The sequence below is a fragment of the Tympanuchus pallidicinctus genome, unplaced genomic scaffold (genome assembly GCF_026119805.1).
Source record: "Tympanuchus pallidicinctus isolate F22 unplaced genomic scaffold, pur_lepc_1.0 scaffold22, whole genome shotgun sequence".
NCBI lineage: Eukaryota > Metazoa > Chordata > Aves > Galliformes > Phasianidae > Tympanuchus > Tympanuchus pallidicinctus.
In genome coordinates this window covers 10,728,864-10,752,507 of record NW_026294739.1, presented here as the reverse complement: position 1 = coordinate 10,752,507, position 23,644 = coordinate 10,728,864, and the positions used below count along the sequence as shown (strand labels likewise).

At 38.0% G+C, this 23,644-nt stretch overlaps 1 long non-coding RNA gene across 1 annotated transcript in view; it reads right to left on the bottom strand.

The window, feature by feature from the left end:
* Positions 1 to 228: 228 nt before the first annotated feature.
* LOC128082195 (uncharacterized) overlaps positions 229 to 23,644 on the bottom strand; it is a 472,145-nt gene continuing 448,729 nt past the window's right edge. The window contains exons 20-25 of the long non-coding RNA XR_008207583.1: positions 15,223 to 15,287; positions 5,997 to 6,055; positions 5,653 to 5,894; positions 3,495 to 4,426; positions 2,198 to 2,279; positions 229 to 1,440 (exon numbers count right to left, since the gene is read on the bottom strand). This is a non-coding gene — a long non-coding RNA (uncharacterized LOC128082195). The remainder of the gene's footprint in view (positions 1,441 to 2,197; positions 2,280 to 3,494; positions 4,427 to 5,652; positions 5,895 to 5,996; positions 6,056 to 15,222; positions 15,288 to 23,644) is intronic.

Below are 23,644 nucleotides of genomic sequence, written 5' to 3'. Positions count from 1 at the left end.
ATTCATCTTTTTAGCAGAAATGTCTTTTCTGAAGAAAGTGCTTATCAAAAGATTCAAGACATTTTGAAAGCATTGTGGACGAGGAGTCAATACAGCTAGAAGCAGTGACTAGGAAGAGCACATGCTGATTTCCTCTCATGGAAACCTTATGCATTTTCCTTACCTTATTATATGAAATATATTTGCCTTGTTAGGGAAGCAGAGCCTTGGGACTGGCATTTGCATCTGTGTAATCCTCTGACCACTGAGAGTGGTGACCAGAAATCAGTTCTTGACTGCAAGATCAAATATTCAATGAGGAGTTTGGCACCACATAAGTGAGCCATAAGACTATAAGCTGTAGTTTCCTTTTTGGCTAAACATTATTAATACCAGTAATCCACAAATTCAGCATCATTTAAAACTGATAATAGCAGGATGCTGTTAGTTTGAACTCATGTAGACCCTTGGCCCTTAGGAACTCTGTAAAAAGAGATTTCCAACTCTAGAAATTTGTGTCTGTTTTTTTGGTTGTTTGAAAACTCTTCTTTCAGATGGAATACCACAATAAGGATTTCTCTTGCATTTCTTCCTGAAAAGAAATCCTCCTAGATATCAGCAGTACTGGAAACTTTTAACTCAAGTACATGCACAAAGTAAGCAGTTTCAGCCTTGGCACCAAGTGCTGGCAGAGACACTCAGCTGTGTTTTGAAAGGGCCACCTCCAGGAGCAAAATACAGGTTCAACAACACAGTTTGTATAATATTTTCCAGTATTTGCTGTGTGTGTTAGTGATTCTTCATACTTTTAAGATCTGTTCCATCAAGCAATAGAAGGAAATAGAGAATATAGTGGTGTTTTTCTTGGTAGTACGTTTGAATCTAGATTTCCTTGGGCAGGGCTGGTTTGGGTCTTTTACATAAAGCTATAATGGTTAAAGCAAGGTATTTTATCAATCTCATCACTGAAACATTTTCCAGAAAATGCTCTAAAAGGCCCGAATAAACAAGATTTTGGATAGATTAATAACAGTTTTATGTGTTCATTAGGGGAATTATAATAAAATAAAACAATAAATATATGAATAAACTATAATACAGCTTAAAGTTACAATAACAGTTACTTGGATGCAGTAATAAAGCCTAATTCACAATAGTACTGAGCAGTGAGAAGTAAAGCTGTTAACTGCAATAACTGGCAGAAACATATTAAGGTCTACAGGAGAGCCTCAACAGCAACAGGGTGCATCTACACAAAGGCATGTCCACAGGAGGTTGCACCTTGCAAAGGGGCGCATCTACACAAGCGTGTGCCTAGTCTGCAAGCAATGGGGCACATCCACTTACTCTTAGTAATTCTTCATTTTTTCCTTGTCCTTTGATTTCTTCTGAATTCCTCATTGAAGCTGAAGTAGAATTTCTTACAGCATTCTTCCTCTTTTCTTAGTTTTCCATTGCTTGCTTTGTTAAAATAACCAGTTTTCAGTGCATTAATAATACCTGATATCTGTGATGCTTACATTTTAGTCATTCAATATGAAGTGCAATTTGTATTGAATCAACAACATTTTAGTGTGTTCTTTTTTGCCCCCTCTCACCAAAAATACTTCATCTTTCTAGCTTTTCTTTTGCTTTCGATGTTCTTAATCTTTGTGGGTGTTTTTTTTTTTTTTTAAAAAAAAAAAAACAAAACAAAAAACCACACTCTATGGTAGTCATCCTGAGAACTAAATTTCTTTTTCATTCATCCGTTATATACGTTAAGGATATAAAGCTACTTTTTAAAGTTACTAACTTCTTTTACACATTGTATTCTTGTACTACTTCTGCTGCTGAACTACAATTACCCCCTTCTCACTACATTGTTCTGATTCAAGCTTATTTTGAATACATTTAGCTCTAGCTAAGTAAGTGCGAGGATCCTCATTTCTTAAAATGTGATACAATGTACATCCCTTGATCATATATCAAGGAGTTGTTTTTAATCTTTTGCTATTTTCACCATCCATTATTTTTTTGATCTAGATTATACCTTGTAGCTCATGTTTTCATTTATTAAATAAAATTAAGTCATTTCTTTGAGCAATACTTTTAGAAACTATTTGCTTTATCTGACTTTAAGGCAGAGAAGGAAATGAATTAAACTGTTTCTATCCAGTTTAACTATCTCACTTGAAAAGCAATAGTCATAGACCAGTAACAAGAAAAGAATACTTACCTTATTCCAAATGAATTTCCATTGAAAACTTCCCAGAGACAAAGATCTCCACAAATAGATACTGCCCTCCTCGCTGCTGGCCCTTAAATGAGGGAGAGGTTTACCCAGGGTGCATCTGTCCTGTTGTGCAGATGAATTGCCTGCACCTGTGCTCCCAGGGCTCGTCACGCCTCTTCCCCAGGTGCTCAATCACAAGTGCAGGCTGTGACCTAACAGTTCCCATACAAACTTTCATATGGATTTTGATGGGTTGCTCGTGGTGATTTTATCAACAATTTTTTTCATTTCAATGAAGGCTTTAGTATTATAGAGGCAGAGGGAAATTAGACCTCTGTTCTTGATACAGTTGTGAAAAAAAAAACTGTTATTTAAAAAAAAAAAAAACAAAACGAACATTGGATTTTCTGACTCATTTCATTACAGTTGAGACTATCTAAGGACAAATTCAGGAAAAACAGAACAAAATAGAAAAGTCAGGATAACATTGGCTTTGGAAAAAGAAAAAAAATGAACAGGATTTCAACAACTCTTGAGCGTTGTTCAGATTTTCCTTTTCTGAACCATGATTTTCTGACGTTGTATCTATAATGTTGTCAGCTAGAACTACATCTATGTATATAAATACCCAAGGTTATTTTTAGATCTTAAAAAATGTATTAAAACATTAATTAACTTGCTAATATTTCAAATCACTCTCACATCTTTTGTTCCTACTTGTTAAAAATTACTTTTCTGTAATTGATCCCTTGAGGAAAACATAGATAGACACTAGCAGACTTCAGGCTATGATTCCTGTGAAATCCTTTCTTTCAATGCTAATATACAGAAATCTATTAAGAGCTGTAAGATCAAATCTCACTTGCTGACTACTAGTGAAGCTGGTGAGGATGCAAGTAAAGGTGCTTTTTGGGTAGTTTCACCCTGATTACTCTGTGAACTTTGATAATTACGTATTATTACTTTGCTGAGACTGATGTCTGGCTTCCACGTTTGTTTTTCTGCTCTGTGCTTCATCAGAGGGACTTTCAATTGCAAAACAAAGAGATCTAGGTCTTCAAGGGATCAGGTGCGAAGACATCTGCCTCATCTTTCAGACTGCACCATTCAGTTCAGGTTGTTTTGATTTTGGCCTAAATCAAGAGCCTACTTATCATAACATTACCTGGCTACCATCTCTTGATAATCTATTTCTCTGTTACTGAAATCTCTGCAGCGCAACATTTGACCATCACCGGAAAATATCCCATAGTATTCAGCATTTTCCTTTAGATCCTGCCATGTGGCCATTTCAAAGTACCTTGGGTGGTGAGGAGAAATCCAGCGCTTACTTTGCAAATCCTCAGACAGAAGACGCTGTGGTTTGTGCATGATGTCTAGTAAACCGCATCATTCTCTAAAGCACTTACTTTCTCAAATAGAAACATTACTCCTTTCTTCCTGAGGAGCTGCCTGGTTTTCAGTATGGAAAAATACAGAACAAAAAAGACTCCGGGATTTTAAAAAGTCACAACTGCCTCTCTGTATTAATCATGTGAAAGAATTTTCTCATAGCTGACCCAGCTGTTACTGCTTGTGTCTTACTTGAGTGCTAGGCAGACAGGCAAGGCTTAAAATCTCATCATTTCTCTGTTTTGGAGGGTTGCATTCTACAAGTGCCAAAACATCCTGTCTCTCTGTGCCTCACAGAAGTTGGGACAGGCATCTAAGATGCAAGAGCTGAGTATGGCTGTCAGAACTCAGGGATGTCCTCTGCAGCATGTTCCCAACTGTACCGAGGGAGAGAAGGGGCTGGAACATGGAGCTCATCCGTGCATTGCAGGGGCCGCTGGAAAACTTCAGTACCCAGGAAAACTGGATGCAGGGCATATGTGGAGAATTAAGTGCTTGGCTTATGTCTCTTGGCTGCAAGAGTACCTGCATATCCTGAGTGCCCGAGAACTTGCCATATAAACATTTAATTCCTTCTAACTTAGCAGATAATACGGAGGTCTTGAATTTACATTGTCCTGCTGTTTCACCCTTTTTATATTCCTTCTGGATGAACTTTGCTTTTGCATCAGCATTTTTTAAAGCCCTGATTACAGACAAGTGGAAATAAGAAACTCACTCCTTGAATGGTTCACAGCTGGGATAATTTGCTGAGATATGCAAAAGTTGGGAGGAGGCAGAAGATGGTAGGCTTGAATCAGAAGACTTCCCAACTTAGGTGCTGTCCTGCAAGTATCAGATCTGGGATCAAAATTAAAAATAAATGCTCCATTTTACTTTCTTGAATATCAGTAGTTTGTTATGAAAATCCAGGAGCTGAGGCTCAAAATTAATTTAATTACCCTAACCTTAATAGGGTAGCTTCAAATATTCATCTACAATATCCAGGGACCACCTAAATTAAGTTGATTGAAAATGGTTCACAGATTGCAAATGTACATCAATCTTTTCTGTCCATCCTCGGTTCTGAGAGGAGTTCATGTATAGAGTACGTTTTCACTTCTAGCCGATCCATACGTTGTAACAACTGCAGTCAATACACTGATAGCACGTGCCATTTGTAAACAGATGAGGATGACAAACAACTTAAAATTTTTCCTCAGGAGATGTACAAGCTCTCCTGGTTGATACATCATTAATGTGCTCCTAATTCAGCAGGCCTGGTTCATTTGTGCACACATTACGTTGCATTCCTGTCATCAATAGCAGTGATCAGAATTTTAACAATGGAAAGGCAGAATATGTGAAGGCACACCTCCTTCAAATCCATCAGTGATGAGGCTTAGTCAGCTCTGGGAGGAGCGTAAGACCCCTAGAATACACCCTATCCCATAAGACTGAACCTTCAAGTTTTCCAAACTAATTCAATATCTACTCTGAACAAGCCTAGTAACTGCTTAGACAGATTGCCTCTGAATCAAGTCTTGCTGTCACAGGACATAGCTTGCTAAGATTTGAGAACAAAATAGCATATGATTAAGCAAGTCTCTTCTGGCCTTACTTCTTATGAGACTAAGAGGGAAGGCATAAGCTTATACACAAGAAATCAGACTTCTTAGGAAAAGGGCTGCAACCCTGGCCCTTTGTATAAAAGCCAGCTTTCAGCAGAAGGCACAGTAACTTCCTGTCCTAAGGATTGAGGGGTGGCTTTGGGCTAGCTGTCACACTTATGCCTGCCAAAGAGTTGCTGACATGAGCAACAGGGTGTGGGAGGGAAGACTGTGGGTTTCTTTACTAGTGCAAATTTCCTCTTTTCAATTAGGCCCCAGTACAGCTCTAAGCATGATGACCAATGTTTACTCCTTCATACTGCCAGAAAAAACACAAGTGGCAGTTCATCAGAAGCGCGTAAGGGGAGAATTCTGCATGCAACAATAATGTAGGACTAATACATGCAGTATTTCCAATAGTGAGGTCATTCAAATATTTCCAGTTCTTATTTATTTATTTTAGATAAACTCACTCACCTTGCTCACCTCTAGTGCAGGAGAACCACACCTGATTCCCTGTGGCATAACCTTAAGATTATTCTTTGTTCTTCTCCGTTATATTGTTATTCCTCCTACAGCAATAGCAGGAACTTCATCTCTTTCTATGTAATTTCTCCACAGTGCTGGATGAAGAATCCAAATGGAGTCACAAGATCAGACTTTTCATTCTTTCCCATTTGTTTCTCAGAGTTCTCAGGTCACAGTTTTCCTTTTGTGCCCTGAAAAGAAAGCGTGATGCACAGGGGTATCCTTCCAGGGAATCATTTACATAGACATTATGAAGAGGAATTTAAAAGGAAATGTCAGTGAGGCTCACTTACGTATTGTAGTTTTCCTGGTACAATATCCATAATATTTGTATTGGACCTGCATAAAGTTGCTGTTAAAGAAAAGCACAGAAACTGCATATTCCACCATCCACAGAAATATATGATAGCAGTTCTCTAAAGCACTTTAGGATATGTTCACTTAGATGTATTGCATCAGATATTCTTACCATGGTGACAACTAGTAAATAAATTTCAGATCAATGTAATGCTATTTATTATACATTTTCTCAGTTTTTGACAAAAATAAATGGGTCAGTAATGCACTCATTAAAGCTTCAATGAATTCAATATTCAGAATTTAAGAAAATGTTTACAAATTGCCAAAAATTACATCCAGATAACAATTATACATATTAAAAATAGCTATGTAGTTCAGATAATGGACAACTGCTCTGGTTTGGTTCTGGTTTCTGATAAGTAATCAAGAGAGTGTATGTAATTAGTTTTTATATTAATCTTTTATGAAGATAGAAATTTTCTCCATCCCTGATATAATCCTAACTGCTGTTCACAGAAGTGATAGAAGCTGCAAGAACACCCAGCTATACTGTGGGTGTATTTATGTAATCATGTATATTCCTGTTCATAGATAGATTAAAAAACAAATAAATTCAAAGCAGCCATCTAATTCATAAATCCTGCCAGACAAAAAGGTTTTGTGGGACATACAGAGATTGCAGTACAAAAAACCCAAAAGAAATGTAAAAGTCTACTAGCTTTAAAACCAGATGTGATAGGCCCCTATGAAGTCATTTCCTACTGCTATCCTGCTGCCTAGCTGCACAGGTTGTGTTGTTGGTCTCTGGAACAGACGGTCTTCTCTTATAAACTCCACAGTTACTGGACAACAGAGGTATTTAATTTTGAAGCCCTCTTTAAAAAAAAAAAAAAAAAAATCCTGTTTTAGATTTGCTTCTTGATGAAGATTCATATAATTTTATTGCAGAGTAATATTTGTGCAAAGCGTAAATCCCTACTATTTTATTTCTGGAATGATTCAAAGGCTTTGTTGCCAACTTTTACTGTGTTGTATTGGTCCGCCTGCCAGCTTCAAGTGCTTTGTTTTATTTTCTGTCTGGTGATTGCTACACTCCACCCATCTCCACATGCAACTGAAACGAAGGCAACAAGCATTGACTGCAAAGAAGAGCTCCACAGAAGAGCTCCAATAATTTCTATTTCTCTGCATATCTTTTTCTTGAGTAAAAAAAGAAGTATTGTTTCAATGAACATGTTGAGAACTTCTAGATAAATATAAACAGTTGCATGAACCATCTCTCTGACTCCAGCTGGTCTCAGTATGATACAATCTACCAGAAAAGTGACAGAACACACAGCTCTTTCACATCTGTCTTTATGTAGCACACAGTTTTGTCTGGTAGAATGAATCACAAGTATATGTAAGTAATTCTAAATATTTTCTGGCAGTATAAGACAGGACTGGAGAGCATCAACGATTTTCTGGACATGTTTATCTCAATCATACAACCATAAGGAGCAGCAGACACATATTCCCATGGTAATACAATGCTCTCGTGTCAGAAAATCTAGCTTTCAAATTTGGACCTGTCTTAATGAAATGTTAATTCACTCTTTATAAACTTTCTTTGTAGTTAACATTCCTTCTTCATTGTATAAAAGCACATTGGTCTAGCACACTGAATGCTGAAAGCAAACCTTAATTGTGTAGGCTGATCCTGACTCTTTGTTCACAACTGCTTGAAGGAGTTATGTTTTCACTCTGAGACAGTCTTTGTTGAGCACTTAATGGCACATAAATTCCCTGACTCACCATGCAGGAAAATGTCTTGCGCAAAGGGTTTTCTCTTTCTCTGCCATATATTTCAACAAATTCAGCATTCTGATTGTTTTTCTACCTGATTTACTGTCCCTCTTGCACAGGAGAAAAGGCCAAGGAAAGCTACCTTTCTTGCATAATTTTTATTACATTCTGAACTAACCTCTTAGCATCCTCCTGGATTTAATTTCTGACTGAGATGAAGCATAGCCATATGAGGATACAGGTCCAAAGACAAATTACTGCAACTGAAACTGACCCCATAGCCAAAGCAAAAACTCAAGTTTCATATTCTCCACAGTTACCACCTTCCACGCCCTGCTCTCCTGCAAGTATTTTTCTCAGCGAGGCTGTGAATGCAAGAGTTGTACATTGTTTTGTGGTTTCTTCCCTGAAAGAGATGGAATGACTCTATCACATTCCTTTTTCCACTCTGTCACCCATTTACAAACTTTGTAGGAAATACAAATCAGTGAATTTGTATTACCTAAATCAAGATTCTCATTCTTTAGCAGGATCTGTCTGTGCATATAATCTGTGAGAAATTGTACTCCAGCATGCAATCATCCTATTTTTTGTAAGAGAAACTCAGGGAATAGACAAGCTTCTTGTTTTTATGGTGGTTTTAGTATGCTCTTTTGCATCACTGATTCTCTCTGCTTTTCTCCACAGGGGAGGAATTCCAGTTGTAGACAGGTGACCTTTGCATTACTATTAATTAACACTTCGACATGGAAGTTAGCACTGCATGCAGAGAACCAGCTACTTGAGCTGTGTGACAGGCAAGTCAGCTACTAACAACTCTGTCCAAACATGGATGCTTCCTTCCTACAGCTTTTGCGAAGCTGAGCAGATGTGCATATACTGCAGTCTTGGAGACAAAAGGATATTCCAGAAAATGTTAATGAGAAAGTAAAGTATATTGCCAGAACATGTCATCTTTAACACAGGCCACATATAATTATTTTCTTAGAGTAAGATACAGAGAATGCCAGGGGTCTTGAAAAGTTTTTAACAGAAGGAAGCAAATGGGTTAAAAGCTCTCCTAGGATGTCTAATTACAGGGAAGTTCAGATTTTTACTTCTCCAAGAACCCAAAAAAATAACTTTCTCTGAATTTTAAAAAAATTTTCTCTGTAAACCTACAAATTTATCTCTTAACATTAGAAAATTCAGAGATCTGTATGACTGCTTTATCAAATTTCTTAGGGTTGTAAGCAGCTCATAAGTCAGACTCTAGAGGGATGAGCTTAGAAATGATCTCAAGGCTAGAGCCTGAACATAACTGCTTATTTTTCAGCGTGGCTGTTCCTTGAACCTTCAGCTTGATCACATAACATGGATTTATAACCTGTTCAAACCAGCGTTTTCAATATCATGCAGTGGAGGGCCATAGATCTGTCTTCTCTTGATTGATCAAATTAGCTTTCTGATAAATAGTAGCAATTAGGCTGCCACTAATCTAAAGTAATACTCAGGCGGAAAAAAATGAGCTATCTACTGAAAAAGCATGTTATCCTTTATCTCATAACAATTAATGAAAAAATACTTACGTTGAATATCCACTCTTCTGGCAGTAAAACCTTGTATGTCAGGATAAAAAGTTTTCTGGTGTATAAACAGTACTAGGTAAGAAACGTTTTTTAAAAAGAAACATCACATGCTTTAGACACTAACTTTTTCCCACGTTCAATGTCCCTGTTTCATGGAGAGATGACTGAAAGAGCACCTTGGACTGGTCGGATCTGCTGGCATCTAATGGCTGTGTAAGATTTCCTCTCTGTGTTAGGAAGTGCTTGGAGCTCCCTCACGTCTTCTTGTGGCAATTCATTTTCCTCCAACCTTCCCTATCCTGGTGCTCATCAGAGGCTTTTCTTGAAGAGATTTGGCTTTCCTGGTTCTAGGGGCTTGACAACACTCATCAAATCCACATTTAATATTAAATATCTGCACCTGAGGCCCAAGCAGGACTATCATGTTGCTGATTCAGCCTTGAATCTGTTGGCCCTGGAGAGGCTGTAAGGCCTTCTTAAGGAGACTTCCTAGGCTATACTGATACTGAGACAGAATCCCTGTACCACAGGATGTCTTTCACTCCACGATGGCAACTTTCTTCTGAAATGAACATTCCATCTGTTCTCCTGCAGCGCTCCTACAACTCACTGTGTTCCAGTCTTGAGTCTGAATGTTGGAAAAATAAATCTCTTAATCAAATTTAATGTGCAATTTTAAACTTTGCCTGCAAGAAATCCTTTTACTGAATGTGTATTTAGACAACAGCATAGTGTCACTTTTCTTATAGAACAAATCTTGCTGACTGACAGTGGAAAAAGGAATGTGATAGAGTCATTCCATCTCTTTCAGGGAAGAAACAAATTTTTTTTTTCTTCCTTTCCTTCTTTCCTTTTTCCTTTCCTTCAGTATTTGTGCTTAGCTTTTTTTTTTTTTCTTTTTTTTTTATCTTTTTTTTTCAGTATCAGTTATTAGGCAGAATGGATGGAAACCTGCATAACTCATTTCGTTTTTTTTCTTCAATACTAGAAAGAATCAGGAAACATTGGCTTCTTACAGTTTATTTGGAAGATGCCATGTGCAGGGAGTTCAATTTATGGAACTTATCTAATTTTGCTTTTATTTTATGACAATGACAAACATGAAATACGGATTCCTTCTTGTTCTTTAAATTAGAAAAAAAAACAAAAAGCAGCTTTCTAATGATAATTTGAAGTGTTTCTTAAAGCTCCATGTAGTTATGTCAAGAAAGTAGTCTCTCATCAAATAAACATCAAAAGCAGTAGAAGCAAGTTCATCTCAGCTTCTGTCCAGTAAATAACTGAAAGAGTTGGGATCAAAGTTATCTCAGGCTAAGCAGAGATATTAGGCAACAGAGGTAATATCTCTGCTTTTGTTTTTTGTTTGGTTGTTTGGTTTTAAATCCTCCTCAGTCAAATGTTTTTGGACTGAGACTGCATTTTAAAGAAATGTCACCACTGTATTCATAAGGAGAGGTGAAATCAAGTAGTATGACTTACGGCTTGTCTGAGATGTGAGCGGTGCATAGAAAGAACAAGCAACAATATAACATATAAAAAATGACTTGATGTTGAAAATCAAGAGATTTTAAAACCATATTTTTTTTTTTTTTTAAAGAAAGTGTGAAATAAAGGAAAAGAAAACTTGATAAGACTGCAGTTTCATGGCAGTAAATTTACAGGATGTATCAAATCTGCTGCACCTCCATCGTGAATAAAGGCCAAGGTGGAGGCTGCAGCACAGCTGGGGCCAGGACTACGGCAGAGTACTGACAGCAGGAGACACAAAAGCCTCAAAGGGCAGGGACAGCTAGCAGTCTGTTGTGAAGGTGCGCTCCAGGCGTGCGCCCTCTGGTGGACGTCTCAAAAAGCTGGCTGCTGCTGCCATTATATGATGACGTGCATCATATTTCTGTGCAAACATAGAACAAAACCACAGCTCCAATCTTGTCGAAGATCCATGGCCAGGATATTCCTGTCTAATAATAAAACCACTGCTAATTCAGAAAAGCATTTCTCATATATCTCTTCATATAAATCCCACCTCTGAGTTGATAGCCTAGCAGCCACATGCCCAGCAAATTCCCATCATATTAACTAAAGGATGTTGGTGGTCTCCAAACACCAAACGCAGTAGCTCAAGCAAAGCAGCTGAAACTGTGCTTCTTACATGGACCTGGAAATATATAATGCTATATAAGTAAGTAATTAGGCTAACTTAAACCAGCTTTTGATCTTTGCTAATGAAAATCTGCAGATAAGATCCTGTTTTTTTTTTCCACCATTTTCCAAATGCTTCTGCATCCAGTGTCTTAGAAATGAAAACCTGTCTGGAGAGCTCCACTTCTGCTGACACTTGCGTGCCTATCCCAGAGACTGCTCAGCATAGCAGGAGGCTAAATTCCTGCAGGGGCATTCCAGAGCAGCCCAGCTCCCATCAGGTTCATGTGAGCCTCCTGCATGGGCCACCAGCGCCGCAGTCAGCAGGCACCACACACCAAGCTCAGGCACAGGCACTGGCTGCCCGTGGCTTGGCTCTTCCACCTGACTGGAAGTGCTGCTGTCACAGCTCAAGTCGCTGTTTCCTTTCTAAAGTAATTTTTGCACAACCAGAGCCTCGGGTTTCCATTTTTACAGCAGGAGTAGTCGCATACTTGAGGGCTGAATAAAGACTAATCAGATTTGTCATGTTTTCATTCTTCTGCTAGGCCAGGTTGGAGATGAGCCTCCAAGCAAAACAATCAGCAGCCTCAGAGATTTTGGACTTGGCACTGACTGAGCTCTCCTCCATAAGCGTCCCTTTTGCCAGCGTGTCTGAGCTGAAAATAGCAAACCTGGACATGACAGCTGAGGAATATGAGAGCAGGTTAGGAAGTACTAATTACTGCCATTCACTTTTAAACAGCTGCCATACCTGAGAGAACAGAATAGTGAGGTTTGGTTAGAGCAGGGTAAGCGTTTCAGGGCTTTTCCTCCCTCTGCATGCAGTGGGGCTCCCAGGAGGGCAGCACGGCACAGGGCAGGCTGTATGAGTGCCCACCCCTCATGTTGTGCCCCTTATGTCAAGAGCATGTCTGTGCAATTTGATGAGTGAGCTTTAAAGGCACTGCAGGTGTCTCCCCATGCTCCAGACAGTGGCCATTGGCAGGTCTCTGAGTTGAACCCGCTTTCATCCAAGCGTCAGTGTCACATCTGAAGAAAGAATGACAGGGAGGACAGCTGACTTATGAGTAACGTAAGAAGGAACCACCTCTGTCAGGGAAGCAGGGCCTCCCTCTCTGCAGCAATGTGCCAGTGCTCAACTCCTGAGGTAATGTTTCAGCAAGCCAAAATAAGCCTTTTTAATGAGGTCCAGGGTGCATTGTGCCTCTTGCCAGCTCCTCATTAGTGAACTGACTGCACTACAAAAAGGCAAAGCCCATCAGCTCCATACAGTTATCAGTCGCTGCTGGGCCTGCTGCTGATTTACAGAGATGAGCTGTTCGGGGTTAAGCAGACACATGTGGGAACTTGTAGGGAACTTCCTTGAAGTAAGCCCTAAAGTAAGCTACACCTTCCTTGGAGAGAGTTTAAAAATAAAACCGTATGAAGAAGCAGGCAGAAATAAGGTCTGGAAGCAGAGAGCCAGATCTGCTTTTATTTTGCTGTATCTCACTGTGAACATCTGCTAAACAAAAAAGGAGGAAGAAGTAACTACTAAAAGTGATGCTACTATTTCAAGGGTAAAGAACATGAAGATTATTCCAAAATTAACATCAATGATTTTTATTTTTATTTTGAATTATTTTTCCATCTCTTCTGTTTCTGCAGTTGTGGCAAAGTGTTTTGATAGTGGAATGAGCAGAAGCCACGTGTGCCACCGCTCTCTCAGGAGTATTTAAGTATCATATTTTTGCATGTATGAGATCAGAGTAGGTCCTTAATGTGGGTAGTGATTCCAGCAAGGACAAGGCTTTGAAAAAATGGGTTGTTTTCAGTGAAAGTATGATCATTTATGTGACCAAAAGAAAAATATGTAGAACTGTGTGGTCAGTGAACTCCAGGAGAGATGTGATACAGGGCTCGTGGAAGATCCATCACTTGTAAACTATAGTTGATGGCTATCAACTCAGACAGCTTGTTCTTGATTCAACAGCTTTTTGTTGTGTCTTTAGTTTGGAAATGAAGCTACAGTTCACAAAAGAAGTCTCTTGGGAAAGAGAGACTGGCTTGTAGTCCAGGAAAGAAAAATTAATTCAGTGGCAGGTGGGGCAGCAGCATTGTGGTTTAACCTGGCAAGCAACTGAACACTACACAGCCCTTTCCTCACATTTTCCCCCACCATCCATTGTGGGATGGATGGGAAAAAGAGGGTAGAACACGTGATGTACAAAGCAATTGCTCATCACCTGCCAACCAATGCCCAGCCAGTCCCTGAGCAGAGGCCAACACCCCTCAGTTTTACAGTTTCCCCACACAGTGTGTTACAGTATGGAATACCCCTTTGGTCAGTATAGATCAGCTGTCCTGGTTCTATCCCTCCAACTCCTGGTGCCCTGTCTGCATCCCTTGCTGGCAGGACAGTATTAGAAGATGAGAGGGCTTTGTACAGCCCCATTCAGCAACAACTGAAACACTGCTATGTTATCAACTCTGTTTTTCTCCTAAAGCCAAAACATAGCATCATACCTAATGTTATGAAGAAAAACAGCTCCAGCTGAAGCCAGGACAGGCAGAAAAGACTAGGCAGGCTCAGAGTTTCCTATACTGTAGTTCGATTCCCCACTTTTACCCTTCTAGGAAAAAGCTCAATGTATATCAGTCTCACAATGTTATAAATTAATTGCTAGCCACTTGTAGCTTTGTTATATGCCTGCTTCCTTTGCCTCAAGATTTGGCTTGAGTTTTTCTCATAATCAATAAGGGTGAAGGAAAACATTTTAAGAGGTTGGCAGAAATGTAATAAGAATTTACCAGGAAGTTGAGTACTGCATTTCCATAGAAATGCATGAACTGAGATAATTTTCTACATAGGAGGAAATAAGCCTTATGCTTTATGGGTTTAAAAAATAATTTCATGTATCTTGCATAGCCTCGTTGTCCCATTTTTTTGCTTTTTTTCTTCTGATTATAATGGTGCAGTATATACTACATATCTGCAAGTCTAGAGTGGAAGAAAGCAATGATAAGATGCAGGAGCAGATGTACACAGATGTACAGGTAGGTTAGCCACCTGGCTCGGATGTGTGCAGAGATTGCTGCAGAATACAGACTGAAACCAAACCTGCCCCTCAGTCATGTAAATGATGTCACTGCAAAAAGTAGGGGATGTGGCAGGGCAGTTACAGAGCCTTTATCAAAGAAAGGTACATGGAAATTCTACTTTTGTTTTTCCTCTGCTAAGCAGCATACCAGGTTTGATATTGTGCCACTTGCTTCAGTATTCTGGATGGATATTCCTTGTGTGAGTGCATATATTTCAACTTTGGATGGGACTTGAATGTGGTAATTTTCATTCCTGCAGTCTTAGCTCATTAGCCAATCATAGTTTTGTCCCTATATTACACTTTATAATATTTACTGGAAAATATATGCACGTTTTATTTCAGATTGGGGCATGAATTTTATACAATCCTTACAGTATATACTTCTGGTTTGTTTTTTTCTTTCTTCCTATTTTTTTCCATATGTTTTGCTAATGATCCTTTTAAGATGTGTTTTCAATCAAATTTGCAAATTCTCTGAGCTTATATATTGGCAACTCTCACTTCATTGATTAATTTTCTTGAGGTCTTTGTCTGCTGAAACATGATTACTTTAATTTCCAGTCTGTCTTTATTTATCTAGAATTTAAATTAAGAAAGACTCATAAATGCAGCAAAGCATGTGTGTCAAAATCTGTACTTACCGTATAGAAGAAGCAGCTGAATACATTCTTCATTTTCAATGGGATATTAGCAGGAGCAGATGGCTCTGCAAAAGACACAGGAGCTGAGATTTTTATAGGAAAATGAGTGGACAGCATTTCTTTGGCATTAAGTACACACAGAAAAAAATAACCTTATTTTTTCACCTTGTTGACAGACAAGGAAATCTAAAACTTTTGCTCCTTGGGCTATAGCAAAATATGTCTTAAGTGTGAGGATTTTCAGAATACAAATATAAAAGTGTTTTAAATGCAGAATAATAGTTGTTTTTTCAGTCCATTAAGGATTTACATTTCTAATTAATATCTTTGCAGTGCTTTCTAAAGTCTTTTATGAAAGATTAAAAGAATTGCTGGCATCACTTATTTATTGGAAATTGAGATATACAAGACGTATTATCTAAGCCAATGTTATATCAATTTAACTTGTGTAGTCATTGATAAAAACGTCCAAGAAGTACAGACCTCTAGCTTAAGAAACAAAGCCTGTCTATGCAGATAAATGCTGCATGGAGTACTTTTTTTTTCTCAGATGACTAATACTAGGCATAAAAATTATTTACTATTTTACAAAATTAATCATAATACATGTTTTCTGCCAGACAAATGGACTCAACGTTTATGTGTCAAGTGACTTATGCCAAAATCATGTCAGCTGCTAATTTGTACATTTGCAAAAGCACGAAGTGAACAGAGAGACAAGGTTTGAGGTTTCTGAATTAATTGAGAAGTGAGACAGATGTAAATGGAGGCTCTAAAATCAGACTGTTTTTATTGAAAATGCTGTTTACTCTCCCTGGTATTTGCTTACAGCTGCTGGATGCTGGCAAAGGACATTAGCCTTGTCCTTGCATCACCTTTCAAGCAGTATGCTGAGCCTTACCAGTGTCCTCCATCCAGTGGGTACAGATTTCCAAACCCATTGCAAAGGATCTGGGAAATTGCCATTCTTGACCAGTAAGGGCCAGTTACACTTCCAGGAAACATTATTCCACATAAACTTATTTACCTTACTAAAAAGTGTAGCAGTCAAAGGAATAATTTTACATGGTAATATGTTCAGCCATCTGCATGAAGTATTTACAAACAGATCTGACATTATGCACAACAAATCTGATGTTTATGGCTCTGATGATCTGCTGTGGCAGATACTAAAATACAAAAGAAAAGTCTTTATAAGTGAGATTTCCAAAGAGCTAAGCCAATAGAAAGTCAACTGAAATTTAGCTAGAGGCATCTGAACAAAGTGTATAACAAGGTACAGAGGAGTGAGATACGACATCTGTGGAATTCTTTTTAACAGAAAGAGGCCTACTCTGTGTGTCTTTAGAAAGACTTGTTTTTCTGACTCCATAGCTCATGTCCTATCACCTTGCTATTTCTAACAACATACCTGAAACACTGGGACGCTCATTTTGTTAGAGACCTCTATATATTACTGTAATCATGTAACTGCTGGGATTTGGTACCAGCGCTACAATTAACTTTCTGTAAGCCTCAATAAACAATTTCAATGTATTTGAGCCTAAGCAATAAACAATTTCAATGTATTTGAGCTTAAGTTCAGCAGTTTATAAACTGGTAAATATGATATTTCTAGGCATCACAGCCTGATTTTCGCTTTTTTTTTGTGCAAAATATGATACATAAATATTTTAATATTTATACTAAAGACATAAGGACTTTAGGATGATGGGGTGATTGTAGAACAAGTAAGCATGAACCTAATCTCATTCCTTTCTTCAGGAAACTCTCATTGCCCAGCTTGCAAATGACAATCTCTGCCTGCTCTGTTACTTAACATTCCATCAGTAACCTTTCTAGTCCATACAGTAACGAGAACATAACAACATCAGTTTCAGAGTCAGCTTTAACTTTTTTACTTACACATGAATCTTCTACCGTTTTACATAAAAATTCACAATCAATTTCTGTCAGGTCTTTTCCCTTCTTACTCATCTGTTCTGCGTATGCTGACCTGCTTCAACATCTATTTTCTCTGCATTGTTGAGTGCACCGAAATCAGAAACCTGTGTCTCAGCTTTTACAAAAATATTCTGTTGTAAACCGTTCCTGTTTTGGCATTACCACATAGTATTGCTGTTCTGAAAGTTATAAAGAAGTTAATCGTTTATGACAATACAGGTATCAAGCAGAAATGTTGACTACTTCATTGTCTGCTCATGCATACAATGATAATATGTAACACAAAGACACTTTGCACAACAGTTATGCTCTACTAATTTCTGTTCAGCGCTGCAAAAAGAGCAGAGGGTAAATCCTTTACCTCAGGATTTACCTGAAAATCCTGAGCAATGGATTACTTGCTATAGATTTTATGTTGTGGTGCACTCAGACATACTGTCCTGAAAGCTTTAGAGAGGTTCTCCATCTTCTAGAAATCCTGAAATAGACATAATCGTAGATTTTGAAAATTTATAAACTTTTTGTTTGCTCCAAAGCAGCCAGGAAATTGTTTGTTGCATTCCAGGGTTACTGAGCTGTGCTAGGAGACAGAAATTCAGGCTGAAGAAAATGACACAAATACAGTTAAAGCAATGGGTTTGAACCTAATTAGTTCTGGGTACTCAATGCCAGATTAAATGAATCATGAGTTTAATGACTTGGAGTACTGGGGTGATGGGGAATCCATCATTCTGAGAAAAGTGCAGTGGGAACAGATTGTAAACAAGCCAAGATGAAACTAGAATTAAATATTTTGAGGATTCACTACAACATTGATGCCTGAGACAAAGAGAGAGTCCAGAAAACTACAATTTGATGATTTCTGTACAGATTATGGATGTCCAATATCTGCTACAATTTCTAATCCATGATGGAGAAAACATCTTAAAGAAGGGGGCTTGGGATCATGAATGTTATTGAATCCGGAGGTCAATAGAAAAAGCTGCAGGCTTAAAGAAAGCTGGATGGAATAGGGCTATGTAGCTCAAAAAAGGATGCAACGATTAAAGTGAGGACAGCACACTGACACAGAAGACGCATCCTGGCCTCTGAGCAGCTCAAACAAATAGTTATTTGAAAGGCTCCCCCAGCAAAAGTATTAAAATTTACTGCAGGAATTGCCAAGGACTATAAGACACAACTGAAGAAACACTTTTCTTTCTTACTCGACTTTCCTGGTTTACCTGTTTCCTCTCTTTAATGATTATCAGGTTATTCTTCAACAGATTACCTATCTATTAAAATGCTTTGCAGAGTCTTGGTTTTTCTTAAAAAATGTGATTCAGAATTATTGTTTGTCTCATCACTCTGTCAATCTAACCCATCTTAGAATGATTCTAAAGTATGTCAATGAGCTCTTTTTTCATATTTTGGAAACTTTATAACCTTAGAGTATTCATGGCCACAAATGAATTAGGCTGAGAAGAACACTAAAACAACTAAAAGATTTGGAAAACTTCTTACAGAGACCAAAACGAGAAAGAAACAACTGCCAGAATAAGATTATGCTCTGTGTATCTTAGTCTCATAAAAACCTAAACTTCCTATGGTATTCCAGACTCAACATACTCCTCTGAGATGCTTGCTATGCTAGATCCTGCATCAGGATGTATCTACTGTACAGTGGATGTATCTACTGTAATACCCTCTTCAGAAAGCTGCTACTGTCCCACTACATCTTTACTTTGAGACTTACTTCTTTTATTTTTAAAATAAGTTGTTTTAGGCAATCAAGTAGAGGAAAACGAATGCTTAGCTACTTAAATTTATTGGCTGCATTTCTTTTTAAAACAGTTGTCAAGATACTTATTTTTCCTTTGCACTACTTTGTTGGTCTAAATATTTGGCACACAAACTGAATTTTAACAGCTTTTTGTATTGATGCCTCAAAAGGCAGCAAAGCATATTTTTGTGGATAAAACATGTTTTTATTAAACTTTGGGTCTAATACACACTTCTCATGTTACTCACATACAGCAACACAGCATATTTTTGCAGTATTTGAAGTATATTTGGAAGTGCATGAGAAGTCATATTTGGTGAACATTGTCTGTGTGAATAGGATTGCAAGGAGTAATGCTGGTGAAGATGTGGTAGGGTAAGCTGAGACTGCGGAGGAGCAGCAGTACCTTGAAGGGGCTCTGACTGATGCAGGTACTATGCAATGTCTTACAATTATCTTTTTGCTCCATTCAGTCAACATGTTGTCACACAGAAAGAGCAGGAAAATATTGTGGTTCTGTTTTCTTTATAGGGAAGATGTTTCTCATTTATTTCCAAGCATATCAGATATGGCACACTGTTTCTCTCAGAGCACCATCTGCTATACTGCCTTGGAGCTACTATGACTCACATACTGCAGAGAATGTGCTGATATTTTAGCACTACAGCAGAAATGTATATACTATTACATTCGTCAGCAATACTATATCCATGCATGAAAGGCTATGCATGGAAAGCTACTCATCATTATTAGATGTGCATCCTCTATGCCCAGCAGTCCATTAGGAGAAGGGGAATTGGCATCTGAACTCAAATTTAAGGGGTATGTCACATCCAAAATGGGGAGGTGAGGCAAAAGCAAAACTAAACCTTGCCAGATAGTGAATATTCTTTCAGTCTGTAAACTAGCCCCACTCATTTTTACATATAATCAATTGAGTAGCACTTTTTAGAAATGTGAAAACGTTGTTTTATTTTTATCATGATGCTGAAATAATCCATGTTTCCTGCAGACTCTGTTTCCTTAATTTCACCATGGCTCAATACATTAGTGGAAAATTTCTCCCTCCTGGGCACCTTTCAGGAGGAGCATGTCTCCCCTCTCTCATTTTTTCCAGTCTATTTAAAGTGCTGAGAGACTGAGCACTTCGTATTGTACAGCCACTGCTTTCTAATATCACTTGTAGCCCTTTGACCTTAAGAATACTTTCAAATATGGCATTTCTCTGTAATGGAAGCAATAGCCGACCTTCTTGCTAGAGAGGAAATTCCCAGAAGATGTCTACTTACTTTAATCTTAGAGTCTTGTAGTAAGCTTAACCATCCGAGGAATACTCAAAAGAACCAACAAGGGAGCTTATCTCATCATTCCTTAGTTAAATAGTTCCCACTTTTAAAGCTGAACCTGAGAAAAAAAAATTTAGTACTGAAGTTTAACTTATCTCAAACACATTTTTGTATGCCTACAGCAGGCCTCTTCTGTTCCATTTCTAAAAAAAAATATATGAAAATATTTGTTTTTTAAATTGAAAATTTATGAATTTATGAGTGATAGGACCAGAGGGAATGGCCTCAAGTTGCACCAGGGGAGATTCTGGTGGAGTCACTGCCCCTGAAGGTGTTCAAGAAACATTTAGATGTTATATTGAGGGATGAGGGGAAATATTCATGATAGGTGAGTGATTGGACTGGATGACCTTGGGAGGTCCTTTCGAATCTTGGTGATTCTGTGATTCTATGAATTTAAAAAAATATATTTGATGGCTGCAGTTGTAAATTCATTATCTCTCCTTTATTAGATCTCAGGGAAATAAATCACTGACAGGGTCAGAAACAACAGATGTCCTCTATGCTATGTATCTCATGTACTTTGCTATGAAATTACATGTAAACTCTGTTTCCTCACTTTACGTCAGACTGAAGCAGCCCTGGCTTGTTACGTTCATAGCACTGATACATGAGATGTCCCACAGGAGCTGCATTTTCAGAGATCGGGAGGGCTGTTTCACAAGAACACTGGAAACATTCTGTAACTTAAAAACATTACTTTGAGGCCAATGAGTTATTCTGTATGAAACAGAGTCCAGTTGAGAAACAAAGCCAAAATATGAGCAATTAAAGAAACGTATGATTTTGCAAAAATTTATCTTATGACTTTGTTAATACCATTTGCAAGCCAGTGATATTGCAATGCTAAAGGATGCTCAATTTTTCATGATTAGTTATCCAGAAAACTTCACACATTACTCAGTGCTTACAATATGTGCCCTCCTTTAACATATGCAGCTGATTTTCTTTCTGCGACAGCATCTTGTGAAATCAATTAGCTATAAGCCACTCTCCCAGAGTGACTGCTTGAGCAAGCAGAGGATGGTTTTCCTAATGTTAACCTTCTGCTTCTGGGGGTAGAATCATGGAGTTACACCAGTGGCAGACAGCCTGCTGCATAATCCTGCTCTTACCAAAAAGGACTAGCTCAAGTTTTCCTGTTAAACTCAGTCCTTTCCCGACATATGCATCTTATCTTAAGAAAAGCTTGGGAAGATTAGGATTTCCAGACTAATTGGACCAGACCAAGCATATCTCAGAGTTAAACAAGCTCAGAGTGTTAACAGCAACCTGTAATTCAGCAAAGACTAAGCAACTGTTGAAGTGCACGTTAGCTAATGAAATAAATAAAAGTTCATCTTCTAATCACTACGAAGCCTGCCTAGTAATTGTTTCTTCTCAGAGGAAACAGTTTGGCGGGCAAATCTGGCTCTATAGAGCCACAGAGACTTAAGGGGATGGGAAGCTGAGGGAGACGTTGTAATAAGCTACTGCTGGCTATAGCATTTTATTTATTTGAGGCATTAGAAGACATTTCAAAAAGGCTAAAACTTCAACAATTAGAAGAAAGATGATGATAGCTTTTTTTTTTTTTTTTTTTTTTTTTAATGCTGTTTCTTAACAAGCAAGATTAAAGTATTGTAAAGATACAGAGGAAAAATCAGGGAAGGTGGAGGACCATAACGAGAGAACTGGAAAACAGAAGTCAGCACGATGAAGAAAAACAATATTTATGAAACAGAGATCTGACAGTCATTTATGTTTGTGCTGTCCGAGATAATTCCAGCTGATAAACCCAGGAAAATTCTTTAGCTGAATGATGCAAAACTTTGTTTCAAACTACTTCACTTTTCAGAATTCCTATGTATGCCACCCATTTTTCTCATAATGCTGGTTTTCATCTAACTGCATGCAGTTTAATATTTGACTTCTGACCCTTTTGTAAGTCTCCTTCATTCTAAGGGCAGACTGCCCTCAAGAACTGACTCCATGGAGCACTTAATGTTAACATCATAAAACTAAGTGCGCTCCAGAGCAGAACACAGATAAGGTACATCACAACACAATCTGCCTTCCCAGAAAAAAAAGCCATTTGCAGTCAAAGAAATCCATGCAATATGTTTTCAAAACTAGGTTAAATGTGCTTTATGCATTCGTAAAAAAAGACTGTCAGAATAATTTAAACGGAGTATATATGATGATTTTTAACATGTAAATGAGATTAGGTAAGTAGACATTCTGACGAAAAACTCTAAAACCTTCTAAGTTGAAGCTTACACAATGCTGACTTGTGCCAGTTTGAAATCTGATGTATTTTTCTAGGCAGATTTCTTCGATAGATATCAAAAGCCATTTTTGACACCTTATTTAAAAGAAAAGGTTTCACTCTACAGAATGATTTTATATTAAGTGGAAAATGGCTTAAAGTGCCACCCTTGACTTTTCTATTTAAGCAACGATTTCAGCAGATGTTTGAAATCTTGGCATAATTCCTGTGAATCTGTAACCCAAAGGCAGCTCAGGAATCATGCCACAATTTAATATTCTTTAAAGCCAATATAAGTTCTTCCACTGACTTCAATAGATTTGGGATTACAACCAAATTTTCGTTATAATGTGCACTGTACTCTTTCCTCATTTGTTTCAGATCCACGCATGAATATTTTTTTCCAATACCAATCTCTGAACTCAAACTGCAGAGGTTCTTTGTTTTTTGTTCTTTTTCCTCATAGCTCACTTCTCCCAGTCAGGTATTTCCAGCTCTTCTTGACTTATTGTCAGTATTTTCTGAGATGTGTTCAGACACTGTTATAAAGTCCACTGACCTTCTCAGAAAATGCTAAACTCAGCAAATGTTTTCCTACAGGTGATGTAAATATGGCAGTATGCACTCAGTGTTGGATGTACCCAGTCTTTAAAAAAAAGAAGTTTGGACTTCCATGGTCATTAAATTTTATGTGTGGAAAATCATGGGACTGAACTCCTCTGTCTTTTGTGAATTTTCCAACTGTAAAATTACTATATAGTAGACTAGGTATAATAAATTGTATCCTGTAAAACTATAATATCAGGTTATGACACCGTAACAGAAATTATCGTCTCATATATGTTACTGTGATACTGCTCCATTCTCAGTGTTGTGAGAGATCATAATGGCAACCTTCCATCTACTCCTATTGTGCAGAAGAAAGAAAAGCTTTCTAAGGCTACTGTGCAGCAGGACTGGAACAGGCCTGCACAGGGCAGTATATGCTGTTCCCACTTTTCTAGGCACTTTCTTTTCTGTTTACAAGAACAATAATAAACGAACAAACACCCCTCCTTCCAAGTCTTGATTATAAGCTTTGTCCACCAACAGAAGGACAAAAAGGATCATAATGAAAATGTA